Genomic DNA, 15,185 nt, shown 5'->3' with positions numbered 1-15,185 from the left:
AGGGTTGATATTGAGGGCCGCGTCCTTGGTTGAAGGCAGAGGGGCCTATTTTCATGGTTTGAGCGCTGGAATGAGATTTCTCATCCCGGTCATACTTAGGAGCCTTTTTTCAACTGTTGGCCAAGACTGGAAGTGATAAGCTCCCTGGTCCCTTTCAGATATATCATAATCCAAAAGCAAGCCTGAGCCGTGGATATTTATTTACTCAGGAGCCGGAAGAGAATGGTGGTCATGAGAAGAATGCTGGAAAGAATTCTTATCCTCCAATTGTCCAATACATCCAATGGATCATCCTTTAATTTCGTATCAACGTACCTCCAGAGGATGAGCTCAGGCTGCCCGAGGTACACCAATTGAGGGGTGACGGTGAGAGCTTCCCACTTTGGGCCCATCCCTCGCCTCTCTTCTCACAGAGCGTCTGTGGTGTCACAAGGCTTGGTGGGCAGCATGCCATTGCCATGGCAACCATTGCGCCTGAACTTCTCAGATGCAAGGCAACTCCACCTCCTCTGTGCCCACCTGCTCTCTACAGAAGGATGGCTCTTCCCCTGAACGTGTGTCAGGCTCAACACGGTGGTTCCAGAACTGCTTCCCAGGAATACACAGTCTACAATCTCATTTGGAAAGAAAATATGGGATTGAAAAAGACCCACTCCCCACGGAGCCTGAACAGGAAAACAATGGCCGATGGAGGAAGAAGAACAACAGACGAGCATCCCTTTCCATGGGAGGAGGCTTTTCCACGGAAGGAAACTCTGGAATATCTTTTAACCTGATTTCCACCCCATGCCATTGGAGAAGATATAGGGACCATACCAAGGCTTTCAAACCTGTCCTCCAGTACGGAGCAGGGATTGTAATGGACACATTTTGGGAGTCAGGCCAGGAAGGAGAGAAGACTCTGGTACACGTGTGCTGGTTTGTCCCATTTGTGTGATATCCACCTTAAACAATGTCATGTCCTTGGAGAAATTATCCTGCCATTGACGGTTGCTGGAATCCACAGCTCCTTTACCTCTCTCTCTCCTTCTTTGATCTCCTTCTCACTGGCTCTCTCCCTCGCCCTTTGCCCACCTTCAATTTCTCTTGAATCCTTCTGCTACAAGTTGACCTGTGGTGATAATGGATGAAATATATTAGCCAAGAGAATGGTCCAAGTGATCCCACAGTCTCTTCTCCCTGTCATCCTAGGTCTGATCACATATAAAATCCGTGGTCCAGAAAGATGTCCTGTGCTCTGTGGAGACACCCCAACTAGGTCATCCTTCCACATCACCTCCCATATTCAGCCCTTCCGATGGACACGCTGACCCCTTCATATGTACTTCGGATTGTAGGGTCCCATATTGGACCCAGAGAGCAACACACTTGAAACAACGTTCACATGAGTGCTCTCCCAAGAAAGTGCTGATCTGCAGCATTCCCTACCTGGTCCATGAGGTATTGTGGATTTGCTCGGGGGTGGATCTCTGGACTCGTTCTTAGGGGATATCGAATATGAAGTCTATGACTCGTCATGTCTCAATGATTGGGCATCCAAAAAATGGTCTGAGCATCCTTGGCCTGTGGGCTGGCCAACCATAGCCCAGAGTGCAAGATGTCTGGCAACCAAAACCAGTCTCTATGGAATAGACCTCCTCATTCTCTAGCCTTATGAGTGTCAGGGACTGAGCCCACTCCCTTCCAGGATGGAACTTTCAATACCCTCACATTGCAGGCATCATCACAGGGCTCCTGCGAGATCAGACAATCGACCCACCTTTCCTTCCTTATGACTGTAGACACAGCAAACACACTGGCACTGGCCCCAGGCACCACACTCCCAGTAAGCACTCCATGAGAGGGAGGGCTTGTTCTTATCCACCTGTGGAGAAGGCACCTGAAATAGACCGCTTACATCTCGGTAGAAATGCCTCTGTTTGGAGGGCTCCCCTGTGGCTTAGGCTATGGAAATATGGATTCAGAAGTGTGGAGCGGAAAATGCCCCATTGGGAATGACTTCTTCAGGGGTGACATCCATGGCCTCCTGCTTGGGGGAGAGCATTGGGGCATGGTTTCCTTGTTTGTGCCCTGGGATGTCTTGTTTCAAATGGCCATGAAGCACAATTCTTTTTTCACATGGAGGAACTCCCTTGAGGTATTCTGCCCACGGATCCCCTGAAGATATCACATGTTCAAACACCAAGCCTCTAGAATCCACATTTAGCTTGGGGGCCTGATGGAAGTGGTTGCTATGAGTCTAAAGATGGAGATAAGAGTGTTCATCCAGGAGGACCACAAATCTGATGGATCCCCATTTCCATCAACTTCGACATTCCTCCAGAGCAAGAGCTCATGGTGTCCATCATTGAACTCTCAAGGTTTGAGGGTGAGAATGTCCCACATATGGCCCATCACACACCTCTTTTCTCACAGAAAAAATATGATATGGGCATAATATCAGTGTCATTGCCACCTCTGGGACTGCACCTTTCAGAAGGAAGGCAACTCCACACCCTGGACGACACAATTTTCTCTCTCATGATGGATCTCTGATAACTTGGGTAGCGCCTCAGGGTCAAGTGCTTTCTCAGTCACTGGCTCACACGAATACTCAGGAGAGAATCTCTTTTTTTTGAGAGAAAAGATGTCATTCCAAACACCCAAACAAAATCACCTGGACAATGAAATCAAGGAACGACTGACGAAGAACCCCCTATGAGCTGCCATTTCAATAGGAAGCGATTTTCCGCTTAGAGAAAATAGAGGGTGTCATTTAACCTGACCCACACCTCGTGTCATTTGGGAAGACATGGGTGCCAAGCAGGGAGGACTGCTTGCAACCCACATATTTCTAGAGACAGTCCAAGAACGAGAGAAAATCTCACGCAAGAGTCCTTTTATAGCCTTTGTGTCTAATAGTCCCCGGACACACAGACAAGGGCTTGGGAAGGAAGTTGTGCCCTGGAATGTGGTTTGGATCCAAATCTCTCTCTCTCTCTCTCTCTCTCTCTTTCTCTCTCTCACTCTCTCTCGGCTTCTTCCTCCCTTCACATTCTCTCAAATCCTCCTCATCCAAGGTTATCTGTGCTGGTCCAGGTTGGCATATCTCAGCCAGGAGAGCAGTCAAATTCTTTCACCAAGATTTTCCATCAGTCTTCCAATCTCCTATCAAATATGAAACCATTTTACCGGAAATAACTCCTCTGTTTGTATGGAGATATTCCACCTCACGCATGGTACCCCTATCTTACCATTGTCAGCCCTTCACACTGACACCTAACCATCCCATTTGTTCTGCGTTCTACATGGTCACAGATTTGACTCACAGATCAACATCTTTTCAACCACCTACACATAAGGGACCTAGTGAGAATTCACTTCTCTGCAGCACACCCCATGCGTGGGGTCAGGTCTGTGAGGTTGGTGGTGAGGTGGATGTCTGCAATATTTCTTAGGGGAGTTAGGACACGAAGTCTCAACTCTCCATGTCTCCTTGAATTGGGAGACATGGAGAAGTGGTCTGAGCACCCTTCAGCAGTGTCTGAATGACAATGGGACACAGTTCAAGGATTCAGTCCCCTAAAACCAGTCTCCATTTGGGACCATCCTCCTCCTTCTCTAGACCCTCAAGTGCCAGGCCAGAGGCCCCTCTCGTCCAAGACCGAAACCTCAAGACCTGTCCTGTAGCCCTCACCACCTGGCTCACGGAAGATAAGAAGAGACACTTCTTAAATTCCTGACAATTGCGTACCCCACAAACAAGTTAGCAGTGGAACTAGTCAGCCCATTTCAATCCAGCACCCCAGTACACAGGACTTCTTCTTACCAACTTGTGAAATACTCACCAGACATATCCCAGCTTCATTCTCGGGAAATGTTACTGTGGGTAGCTAGTGTGTGATTTCATCTATTGACGTGTATGTTCTGAAGCAGGGAATAGTCCTTCCCCCCATTCCAATACTTCCTCAGGGTTGATATTGAGGGCCGCGTCCTTGGTTGAAGGCAGAGGGGCCTATTTTCATGGTTTGAGCGCTGGAATGAGATTTCTCATCCCGGTCATACTTAGGAGCCTTTTTTCAACTGTTGGCCAAGACTGGAAGTGATAAGCTCCCTGGTCCCTTTCAGATATATCATAATCCAAAAGCAAGCCTGAGCCGTGGATATTTATTTACTCAGGAGCCGGAAGAGAATGGTGGTCATGAGAAGAATGCTGGAAAGAATTCTTATCCTCCAATTGTCCAATACATCCAATGGATCATCCTTTAATTTCGTATCAACGTACCTCCAGAGGATGAGCTCAGGCTGCCCGAGGTACACCAATTGAGGGGTGAGGGTGAGAGCTTCCCACTTTGGGCCCATCCCTCGCCTCTCTTCTCACAGAGGGTCTGTGGTGTCACAAGGCTTGGTGGGCAGCATGCCATTGCCATGGCAACCATTGCGCCTGAACTTCTCAGATGCAAGGCAACTCCACCTCCTCTGTGCCCACCTGCTCTCTACAGAAGGATGCCTCTTCCCCTGAACGTGTGTCAGGCTCAACACGGTGGTTCCAGAACTGCTTCCCAGGAATACACAGTCTACAATCTCATTTGGAAAGAAAATATGGGATTGAAAAAGACCCACTCCCCACGGAGCCTGAACAGGAAAACAATGGCCGATGGAGGAAGAAGAACAACAGACGAGCATCCCTTTCCATGGGAGGAGGCTTTTCCACGGAAGGAAACTCTGGAATATCTTTTAACCTGATTTCCACCCCATGCCATTGGAGAAGATATAGGGACCATACCAAGGCTTTCAAACCTGTCCTCCAGTACGGAGCAGGGATTGTAATGGACACATTTTGGGAGTCAGGCCAGGAAGGAGAGAAGACTCTGGTACACGTGTGCTGGTTTGTCCCATTTGTGTGATATCCACCTTAAACAATGTCATGTCCTTGGAGAAATTATCCTGCCATTGACGGTTGCTGGAATCCACAGCTCCTTTACCTCTCTCTCTCCTTCTTTGATCTCCTTCTCACTGGCTCTCTCCCTCGCCCTTTGCCCACCTTCAATTTCTCTTGAATCCTTCTGCTACAAGTTGACCTGTGGTGATAATGGATGAAATATATTAGCCAAGAGAATGGTCCAAGTGATCCCACAGTCTCTTCTCCCTGTCATCCTAGGTCTGATCACATATAAAATCCGTGGTCCAGAAAGATGTCCTGTGCTCTGTGGAGACACCCCAACTAGGTCATCCTTCCACATCACCTCCCATTTTCAGCCCTTCCGATGGACACGCTGACCCCTTCATATGTACTTCGGATTGTAGGGTCCCATATTGGACCCAGAGAGCAACACACTTGAAACAACGTTCACATGAGTGCTCTCCCAAGAAAGTGCTGATCTGCAGCATTCCCTACCTGGTCCATGAGGTATTGTGGATTTGCTCGGGGGTGGATCTCTGGACTCGTTCTTAGGGGATATCGAATATGAAGTCTATGACTCGTCATGTCTCAATGATTGGGCATCCAAAAAATGGTCTGAGCATCCTTGGCCTGTGGGCTGGCCAACCATAGCCCAGAGTGCAAGATGTCTGGCAACCAAAACCAGTCTCTATGGAATAGACCTCCTCATTCTCTAGCCTTATGAGTGTCAGGGACTGAGCCCACTCCCTTCCAGGATGGAACTTTCAATACCCTCACATTGCAGGCATCATCACAGGGCTCCTGCGAGATCAGACAATCGACCCACCTTTCCTTCCTTATGACTGTAGACACAGCAAACACACTGGCACTGGCCCCAGGCACCACACTCCCAGTAAGCACTCCATGAGAGGGAGGGCTTGTTCTTATCCACCTGTGGAGAAGGCACCTGAAATAGACCGCTTACATCTCGGTAGAAATGCCTCTGTTTGGAGGGCTCCCCTGTGGCTTAGGCTATGGAAATATGGATTCAGAAGTGTGGAGCGGAAAATGCCCCATTGGGAATGACTTCTTCAGGGGTGACATCCATGGCCTCCTGCTTGGGGGAGAGCATTGGGGCATGGTTTCCTTGTTTGTGCCCTGGGATGTCTTGTTTCAAATGGCCATGAAGCACAATTCTTTTTTCACATGGAGGAACTCCCTTGAGGTATTCTGCCCACGGATCCCCTGAAGATATCACATGTTCAAACACCAAGCCTCTAGAATCCACATTTAGCTTGGGGGCCTGATGGAAGTGGTTGCTATGAGTCTAAAGATGGAGATAAGAGTGTTCATCCAGGAGGACCACAAATCTGATGGATCCCCATTTCCATCAACTTCGACATTCCTCCAGAGCAAGAGCTCATGGTGTCCATCATTGAACTCTCAAGGTTTGAGGGTGAGAATGTCCCACATATGGCCCATCACACACCTCTTTTCTCACAGAAAAAATATGATATGGGCATAATATCAGTGTCATTGCCACCTCTGGGACTGCACCTTTCAGAAGGAAGGCAACTCCACACCCTGGACGACACAATTTTCTCTCTCATGATGGATCTCTGATAACTTGGGTAGCGCCTCAGGGTCAAGTGCTTTCTCAGTCACTGGCTCACACGAATACTCAGGAGAGAATCTCTTTTTTTTGAGAGAAAAGATGTCATTCCAAACACCCAAACAAAATCACCTGGACAATGAAATCAAGGAACGACTGACGAAGAACCCCCTATGAGCTGCCATTTCAATAGGAAGCGATTTTCCGCTTAGAGAAAATAGAGGGTGTCATTTAACCTGACCCACACCTCGTGTCATTTGGGAAGACATGGGTGCCAAGCAGGGAGGACTGCTTGCAACCCACATATTTCTAGAGACAGTCCAAGAACGAGAGAAAATCTCACGCAAGAGTCCTTTTATAGCCTTTGTGTCTAATAGTCCCCGGACACACAGACAAGGGCTTGGGAAGGAAGTTGTGCCCTGGAATGTGGTTTGGATCCAAATCTCTCTCTCTCTCTCTCTCTCTCTCTCTCTCTCTCTCTCTCTCACTCTCTCTCGGCTTCTTCCTCCTTCACATTCTCTCGAATCCTCCTCATCCAAGGTTATCTGTGCTGGTCCAGGTTGGCATATCTCAGCCAGGAGAGCAGTCAAATTCTTTCACCAAGATTTTCCATCAGTCTTCCAATCTCCTATCAAATATGAAACCATTTTACCGGAAATAACTCCTCTGTTTGTATGGAGATATTCCACCTCACGCATGGTACCCCTATCTTACCATTGTCAGCCCTTCACACTGACACCTAACCATCCCATTTGTTCTGCGTTCTACATGGTCACAGATTTGACTCACAGATCAACATCTTTTCAACCACCTACACATAAGGGACCTAGTGAGAATTCACTTCTCTGCAGCACACCCCACGCGTGGGGTCAGGTCTGTGAGGTTGGTGGTGAGGTGGATGTCTGCAATATTTCTTAGGGGAGTTAGGACACGAAGTCTCAGACTCTCCATGTCTCCTTGAATTGGGAGACATGGAGAAGGGGTCTGAGCACCCTTCAGCAGGGTCTGAATGACAATGGGACACAGTTCAAGGATTCAGTCCCCTAAAACCAGTCTCCATTTGGGACCATCCTCCTCCTTCTCTAGACCCTCAAGTGCCAGGCCAGAGGCCCCTCTCGTCCAAGACCGAAACCTCAAGACCTGTCCTGTAGCCCTCACCACCTGGCTCACGGAAGATAAGAAGAGACACTTCTTAAATTCCTGACAATTGCGTACCCCACAAACAAGTTAGCAGTGGAACTAGTCAGCCCATTTCAATCCAGCACCCCAGTACACAGGACTTCTTCTTACCAACTTGTGAAATACTCACCAGACATATCCCAGCTTCATTCTCGGGAAATGTTACTGTGGGTAGCTAGTGTGTGATTTCATCTATTGACGTGTATGTTCTGAAGCAGGGAATTGTCCTTCCCCCCATTCCAATACTTCCTCAGGATTGATATTGAGGGCCGCGTCCTTGGTTGAAGGCAGAGGGGCCTATTTTCATGGTTTGAGCGCTGGAATGAGATTTCTCATCCCGGTCATACTTAGGAGCCTTTTTTCAACTGTTGGCCAAGACTGGAAGTGCTAAGCTCCCTGGTCCCTTTCAGATATATCATAATCCAAAAGCAAGCCTGAGCCGTGGATATTTATTTACTCAGGAGCCGGAAGAGAATGGTGGTCCTGAGAAGAATGCTGGAAAGAATTCTTATCCTCCAATTGTCCAATACATCCAATGGATCATCCTTTAATTTCGTATCAACGTACCTCCAGAGGATGAGCTCAGGCTGCCCGAGGTACACCAATTGAGGGGTGAGGGTGAGAGCTTCCCACTTTGGGCCCATCCCTCGCCTCTCTTCTCACAGAGGGTCTGTGGTGTCACAAGGCTTTGTGGGCAGCATGCCTTTGCCATGGCAACCATTGGGCCTGAACTTCTCAGATGCAAGGCAACTCCACCTCCTCTGTGCCCACCTGCTCTCTACAGAAGGATGGCTCTTCCCCTGAACGTGTGTCAGGCTCAAAACGGTGGTTCCAGAACTGCTTCCCAGGAATACACAGTCTACAATCTCATTTGGAAAGAAAATATGGGATTGAAAAAGACCCACTCCCCACGGAGCCTGAACAGGAAAACAATGGCCGATGGAGGAAGAAGAACAACAGACGAGCATCCCTTTCCATGGGAGGAGGCTTTTCCACGGAAGGAAACTCTGGAATATCTTTTAACCTGATTTCCACCCCATGCCATTGGAGAAGATATAGGGACCATACCAAGGCTTTCAAACCTGTCCTCCAGTACGGAGCAGGGATTGTAATGGACACATTTTGGGAGTCAGGCCAGGAAGGAGAGAAGACTCTGGTACACGTGTGCTGGTTTGTCCCATTTGTGTGATATCCACCTTAAACAATGTCATGTCCTTGGAGAAATTATCCTGCCATTGACGGTTGCTGGAATCCACAGCTCCTTTACCTCTCTCTCTCCTTCTTTGATCTCCTTCTCACTGGCTCTCTCCCTCGCCCTTTGCCCACCTTCAATTTCTCTTGAATCCTTCTGCTACAAGTTGACCTGTGGTGATAATGGATGAAATATATTAGCCAAGAGAATGGTCCAAGTGATCCCACAGTCTCTTCTCCCTGTCATCCTAGGTCTGATCACATATAAAATCCGTGGTCCAGAAAGATGTCCTGTGCTCTGTGGAGACACCCCAACTAGGTCATCCTTCCACATCACCTCCCATTTTCAGCCCTTCCGATGGACACGCTGACCCCTTCATATGTACTTCGGATTGTAGGGTCCCATATTGGACCCAGAGAGCAACACACTTGAAACAACGTTCACATGAGTGCTCTCCCAAGAAAGTGCTGATCTGCAGCATTCCCTACCTGGTCCATGAGGTATTGTGGATTTGCTCGGGGGTGGATCTCTGGACTCGTTCTTAGGGGATATCGAATATGAAGTCTATGACTCGTCATGTCTCAATGATTGGGCATCCAAAAAATGGTCTGAGCATCCTTGGCCTGTGGGCTGGCCAACCATAGCCCAGAGTGCAAGATGTCTGGCAACCAAAACCAGTCTCTATGGAATAGACCTCCTCATTCTCTAGCCTTATGAGTGTCAGGGACTGAGCCCACTCCCTTCCAGGATGGAACTTTCAATACCCTCACATTGCAGGCATCATCACAGGGCTCCTGCGAGATCAGACAATCGACCCACCTTTCCTTCCTTATGACTGTAGACACAGCAAACACACTGGCACTGGCCCCAGGCACCACACTCCCAGTAAGCACTCCATGAGAGGGAGGGCTTGTTCTTATCCACCTGTGGAGAAGGCACCTGAAATAGACCGCTTACATCTCGGTAGAAATGCCTCTGTTTGGAGGGCTCCCCTGTGGCTTAGGCTATGGAAATATGGATTCAGAAGTGTGGAGCGGAAAATGCCCCATTGGGAATGACTTCTTCAGGGGTGACATCCATGGCCTCCTGCTTGGGGGAGAGCATTGGGGCATGGTTTCCTTGTTTGTGCCCTGGGATGTCTTGTTTCAAATGGCCATGAAGCACAATTCTTTTTTCACATGGAGGAACTCCCTTGAGGTATTCTGCCCACGGATCCCCTGAAGATATCACATGTTCAAACACCAAGCCTCTAGAATCCACATTTAGCTTGGGGGCCTGATGGAAGTGGTTGCTATGAGTCTAAAGATGGAGATAAGAGTGTTCATCCAGGAGGACCACAAATCTGATGGATCCCCATTTCCATCAACTTCGACATTCCTCCAGAGCAAGAGCTCATGGTGTCCATCATTGAACTCTCAAGGTTTGAGGGTGAGAATGTCCCACATATGGCCCATCACACACCTCTTTTCTCACAGAAAAAATATGATATGGGCATAATATCAGTGTCATTGCCACCTCTGGGACTGCACCTTTCAGAAGGAAGGCAACTCCACACCCTGGAGGACACAATTTTCTCTCTCATGATGGATCTCTGATAACTTGGGTAGCGCCTCAGGGTCAAGTGCTTTCTCAGTCACTGGCTCACACGAATACTCAGGAGAGAATCTCTTTTTTTTGAGAGAAAAGATGTCATTCCAAACACCCAAACAAAATCACCTGGACAATGAAATCAAGGAACGACTGACGAAGAACCCCCTATGAGCTGCCATTTCAATAGGAAGCGATTTTCCGCTTAGAGAAAATAGAGGGTGTCATTTAACCTGACCCACACCTCGTGTCATTTGGGAAGACATGGGTGCCAAGCAGGGAGGACTGCTTGCAACCCACATATTTCTAGAGACAGTCCAAGAACGAGAGAAAATCTCACGCAAGAGTCCTTTTATAGCCTTTGTGTCTAATAGTCCCCGGACACACAGACAAGGGCTTGGGAAGGAAGTTGTGCCCTGGAATGTGGTTTGGATCCAAATCTCTCTCTCTCTCTCTCTCTCTCTCTCTCTCTCTCTCTCTCTCTCACTCTCTCTCGGCTTCTTCCTCCTTCACATTCTCTCGAATCCTCCTCATCCAAGGTTATCTGTGCTGGTCCAGGTTGGCATATCTCAGCCAGGAGAGCAGTCAAATTCTTTCACCAAGATTTTCCATCAGTCTTCCAATCTCCTATCAAATATGAAACCATTTTACCGGAAATAACTCCTCTGTTTGTATGGAGATATTCCACCTCACGCATGGTACCCCTATCTTACCATTGTCAGCCCTTCACACTGACACCTAACCATCCCATTTGTTCTGCGTTCTACATGGTCACAGATTTGACTCACAGATCAACATCTTTTCAACCACCTACACATAAGGGACCTAGTGAGAATTCACTTCTCTGCAGCACACCCCACGCGTGGGGTCAGGTCTGTGAGGTTGGTGGTGAGGTGGATGTCTGCAATATTTCTTAGGGGAGTTAGGACACGAAGTCTCAGACTCTCCATGTCTCCTTGAATTGGGAGACATGGAGAAGGGGTCTGAGCACCCTTCAGCAGGGTCTGAATGACAATGGGACACAGTTCAAGGATTCAGTCCCCTAAAACCAGTCTCCATTTGGGACCATCCTCCTCCTTCTCTAGACCCTCAAGTGGCAGGCCAGAGGCCCCTCTCGTCCAAGACCGAAACCTCAAGACCTGTCCTGTAGCCCTCACCACCTGGCTCACGGAAGATAAGAAGAGACACTTCTTAAATTCCTGACAATTGCGTACCCCACAAACAAGTTAGCAGTGGAACTAGTCAGCCCATTTCAATCCAGCACCCCAGTACACAGGACTTCTTCTTACCAACTTGTGAAATACTCACCAGACATATCCCAGCTTCATTCTCGGGAAATGTTACTGTGGGTAGCTAGTGTGTGATTTCATCTATTGACGTGTATGTTCTGAAGCAGGGAATAGTCCTTCCCCCCATTCCAATACTTCCTCAGGGTTGATATTGAGGGCCGCGTCCTTGGTTGAAGGCAGAGGGGCCTATTTTCATGGTTTGAGCGCTGGAATGAGATTTCTCATCCCGGTCATACTTAGGAGCCTTTTTTCAACTGTTGGCCAAGACTGGAAGTGATAAGCTCCCTGGTCCCTTTCAGATATATCATAATCCAAAAGCAAGCCTGAGCCGTGGATATTTATTTACTCAGGAGCCGGAAGAGAATGGTGGTCATGAGAAGAATGCTGGAAAGAATTCTTATCCTCCAATTGTCCAATACATCCAATGGATCATCCTTTAATTTCGTATCAACGTACCTCCAGAGGATGAGCTCAGGCTGCCCGAGGTACACCAATTGAGGGGTGAGGGTGAGAGCTTCCCACTTTGGGCCCATCCCTCGCCTCTCTTCTCACAGAGGGTCTGTGGTGTCACAAGGCTTGGTGGGCAGCATGCCTTTGCCATGGCAACCATTGGGCCTGAACTTCTCAGATGCAAGGCAACTCCACCTCCTCTGTGCCCACCTGCTCTCTACAGAAGGATGGCTCTTCCCCTGAACGTGTGTCAGGCTCAACACGGTGGTTCCAGAACTGCTTCCCAGGAATACACAGTCTACAATCTCATTTGGAAAGAAAATATGGGATTGAAAAAGACCCACTCCCCACGGAGCCTGAACAGGAAAACAATGGCCGATGGAGGAAGAAGAACAACAGACGAGCATCCCTTTCCATGGGAGGAGGCTTTTCCACGGAAGGAAACTCTGGAATATCTTTTAACCTGATTTCCACCCCATGCCATTGGAGAAGATATAGGGACCATACCAAGGCTTTCAAACCTGTCCTCCAGTACGGAGCAGGGATTGTAATGGACACATTTTGGGAGTCAGGCCAGGAAGGAGAGAAGACTCTGGTACACGTGTGCTGGTTTGTCCCATTTGTGTGATATCCACCTTAAACAATGTCATGTCCTTGGAGAAATTATCCTGCCATTGACGGTTGCTGGAATCCACAGCTCCTTTACCTCTCTCTCTCCTTCTTTGATCTCCTTCTCACTGGCTCTCTCCCTCGCCCTTTGCCCACCTTCAATTTCTCTTGAATCCTTCTGCTACAAGTTGACCTGTGGTGATAATGGATGAAATATATTAGCCAAGAGAATGGTCCAAGTGATCCCACAGTCTCTTCTCCCTGTCATCCTAGGTCTGATCACATATAAAATCCGTGGTCCAGAAAGATGTCCTGTGCTCTGTGGAGACACCCCAACTAGGTCATCCTTCCACATCACCTCCCATTTTCAGCCCTTCCGATGGACACGCTGACCCCTTCATATGTACTTCGGATTGTAGGGTCCCATATTGGACCCAGAGAGCAACACACTTGAAACAACGTTCACATGAGTGCTCTCCCAAGAAAGTGCTGATCTGCAGCATTCCCTACCTGGTCCATGAGGTATTGTGGATTTGCTCGGGGGTGGATCTCTGGACTCGTTCTTAGGGGATATCGAATATGAAGTCTATGACTCGTCATGTCTCAATGATTGGGCATCCAAAAAATGGTCTGAGCATCCTTGGCCTGTGGGCTGGCCAACCATAGCCCAGAGTGCAAGATGTCTGGCAACCAAAACCAGTCTCTATGGAATAGACCTCCTCATTCTCTAGCCTTATGAGTGTCAGGGACTGAGCCCACTCCCTTCCAGGATGGAACTTTCAATACCCTCACATTGCAGGCATCATCACAGGGCTCCTGCGAGATCAGACAATCGACCCACCTTTCCTTCCTTATGACTGTAGACACAGCAAACACACTGGCACTGGCCCCAGGCACCACACTCCCAGTAAGCACTCCATGAGAGGGAGGGCTTGTTCTTATCCACCTGTGGAGAAGGCACCTGAAATAGACCGCTTACATCTCGGTAGAAATGCCTCTGTTTGGAGGGCTCCCCTGTGGCTTAGGCTATGGAAATATGGATTCAGAAGTGTGGAGCGGAAAATGCCCCATTGGGAATGACTTCTTCAGGGGTGACATCCATGGCCTCCTGCTTGGGGGAGAGCATTGGGGCATGGTTTCCTTGTTTGTGCCCTGGGATGTCTTGTTTCAAATGGCCATGAAGCACAATTCTTTTTTCACATGGAGGAACTCCCTTGAGGTATTCTGCCCACGGATCCCCTGAAGATATCACATGTTCAAACACCAAGCCTCTAGAATCCACATTTAGCTTGGGGGCCTGATGGAAGTGGTTGCTATGAGTCTAAAGATGGAGATAAGAGTGTTCATCCAGGAGGACCACAAATCTGATGGATCCCCATTTCCATCAACTTCGACATTCCTCCAGAGCAAGAGCTCATGGTGTCCATCATTGAACTCTCAAGGTTTGAGGGTGAGAATGTCCCACATATGGCCCATCACACACCTCTTTTCTCACAGAAAAAATATGATATGGGCATAATATCAGTGTCATTGCCACCTCTGGGACTGCACCTTTCAGAAGGAAGGCAACTCCACACCCTGGAGGACACAATTTTCTCTCTCATGATGGATCTCTGATAACTTGGGTAGCGCCTCAGGGTCAAGTGCTTTCTCAGTCACTGGCTCACACGAATACTCAGGAGAGAATCTCTTTTTTTTGAGAGAAAAGATGTCATTCCAAACACCCAAACAAAATCACCTGGACAATGAAATCAAGGAACGACTGACGAAGAACCCCCTATGAGCTGCCATTTCAATAGGAAGCGATTTTCCGCTTAGAGAAAATAGAGGGTGTCATTTAACCTGACCCACACCTCGTGTCATTTGGGAAGACATGGGTGCCAAGCAGGGAGGACTGCTTGCAACCCACATATTTCTAGAGACAGTCCAAGAACGAGAGAAAATCTCACGCAAGAGTCCTTTTATAGCCTTTGTGTCTAATAGTCCCCGGACACACAGACAAGGGCTTGGGAAGGAAGTTGTGCCCTGGAATGTGGTTTGGATCCAAATCTCTCTCTCTCTCTCTCTCTCTCTTTCTCTCTCTCACTCTCTCTCGGATTCTTCCTCCCTTCACATTCTCTCAAATCCTCCTCATCCAAGGTTATCTGTGCTGGTCCAGGTTGGCATATCTCAGCCAGGAGAGCAGTCAAATTCTTTCACCAAGATTTTCCATCAGTCTTCCAATCTCCTATCAAATATGAAACCATTTTACCGGAAATAACTCCTCTGTTTGTATGGAGATATTCCACCTCACGCATGGTACCCCTATCTTACCATTGTCAGCCCTTCACACTGACACCTAACCATCCCATTTGTTCTGCGTTCTACATGGTCACAGATTTGACTCACAGATCAACATCTTTTCAA

Source organism: Sus scrofa, chromosome Y (genome assembly GCF_054392235.1).
Source record: "Sus scrofa isolate SSC_HxYL_T2T_F1_AM1 chromosome Y, Sscrofa_HxYL_maternal_Yorkshire_Landrace_v2.0, whole genome shotgun sequence".
Taxonomy (NCBI): Eukaryota; Metazoa; Chordata; class Mammalia; order Artiodactyla; family Suidae; genus Sus; species Sus scrofa.
This window is presented reverse-complemented; position numbering follows the sequence as displayed.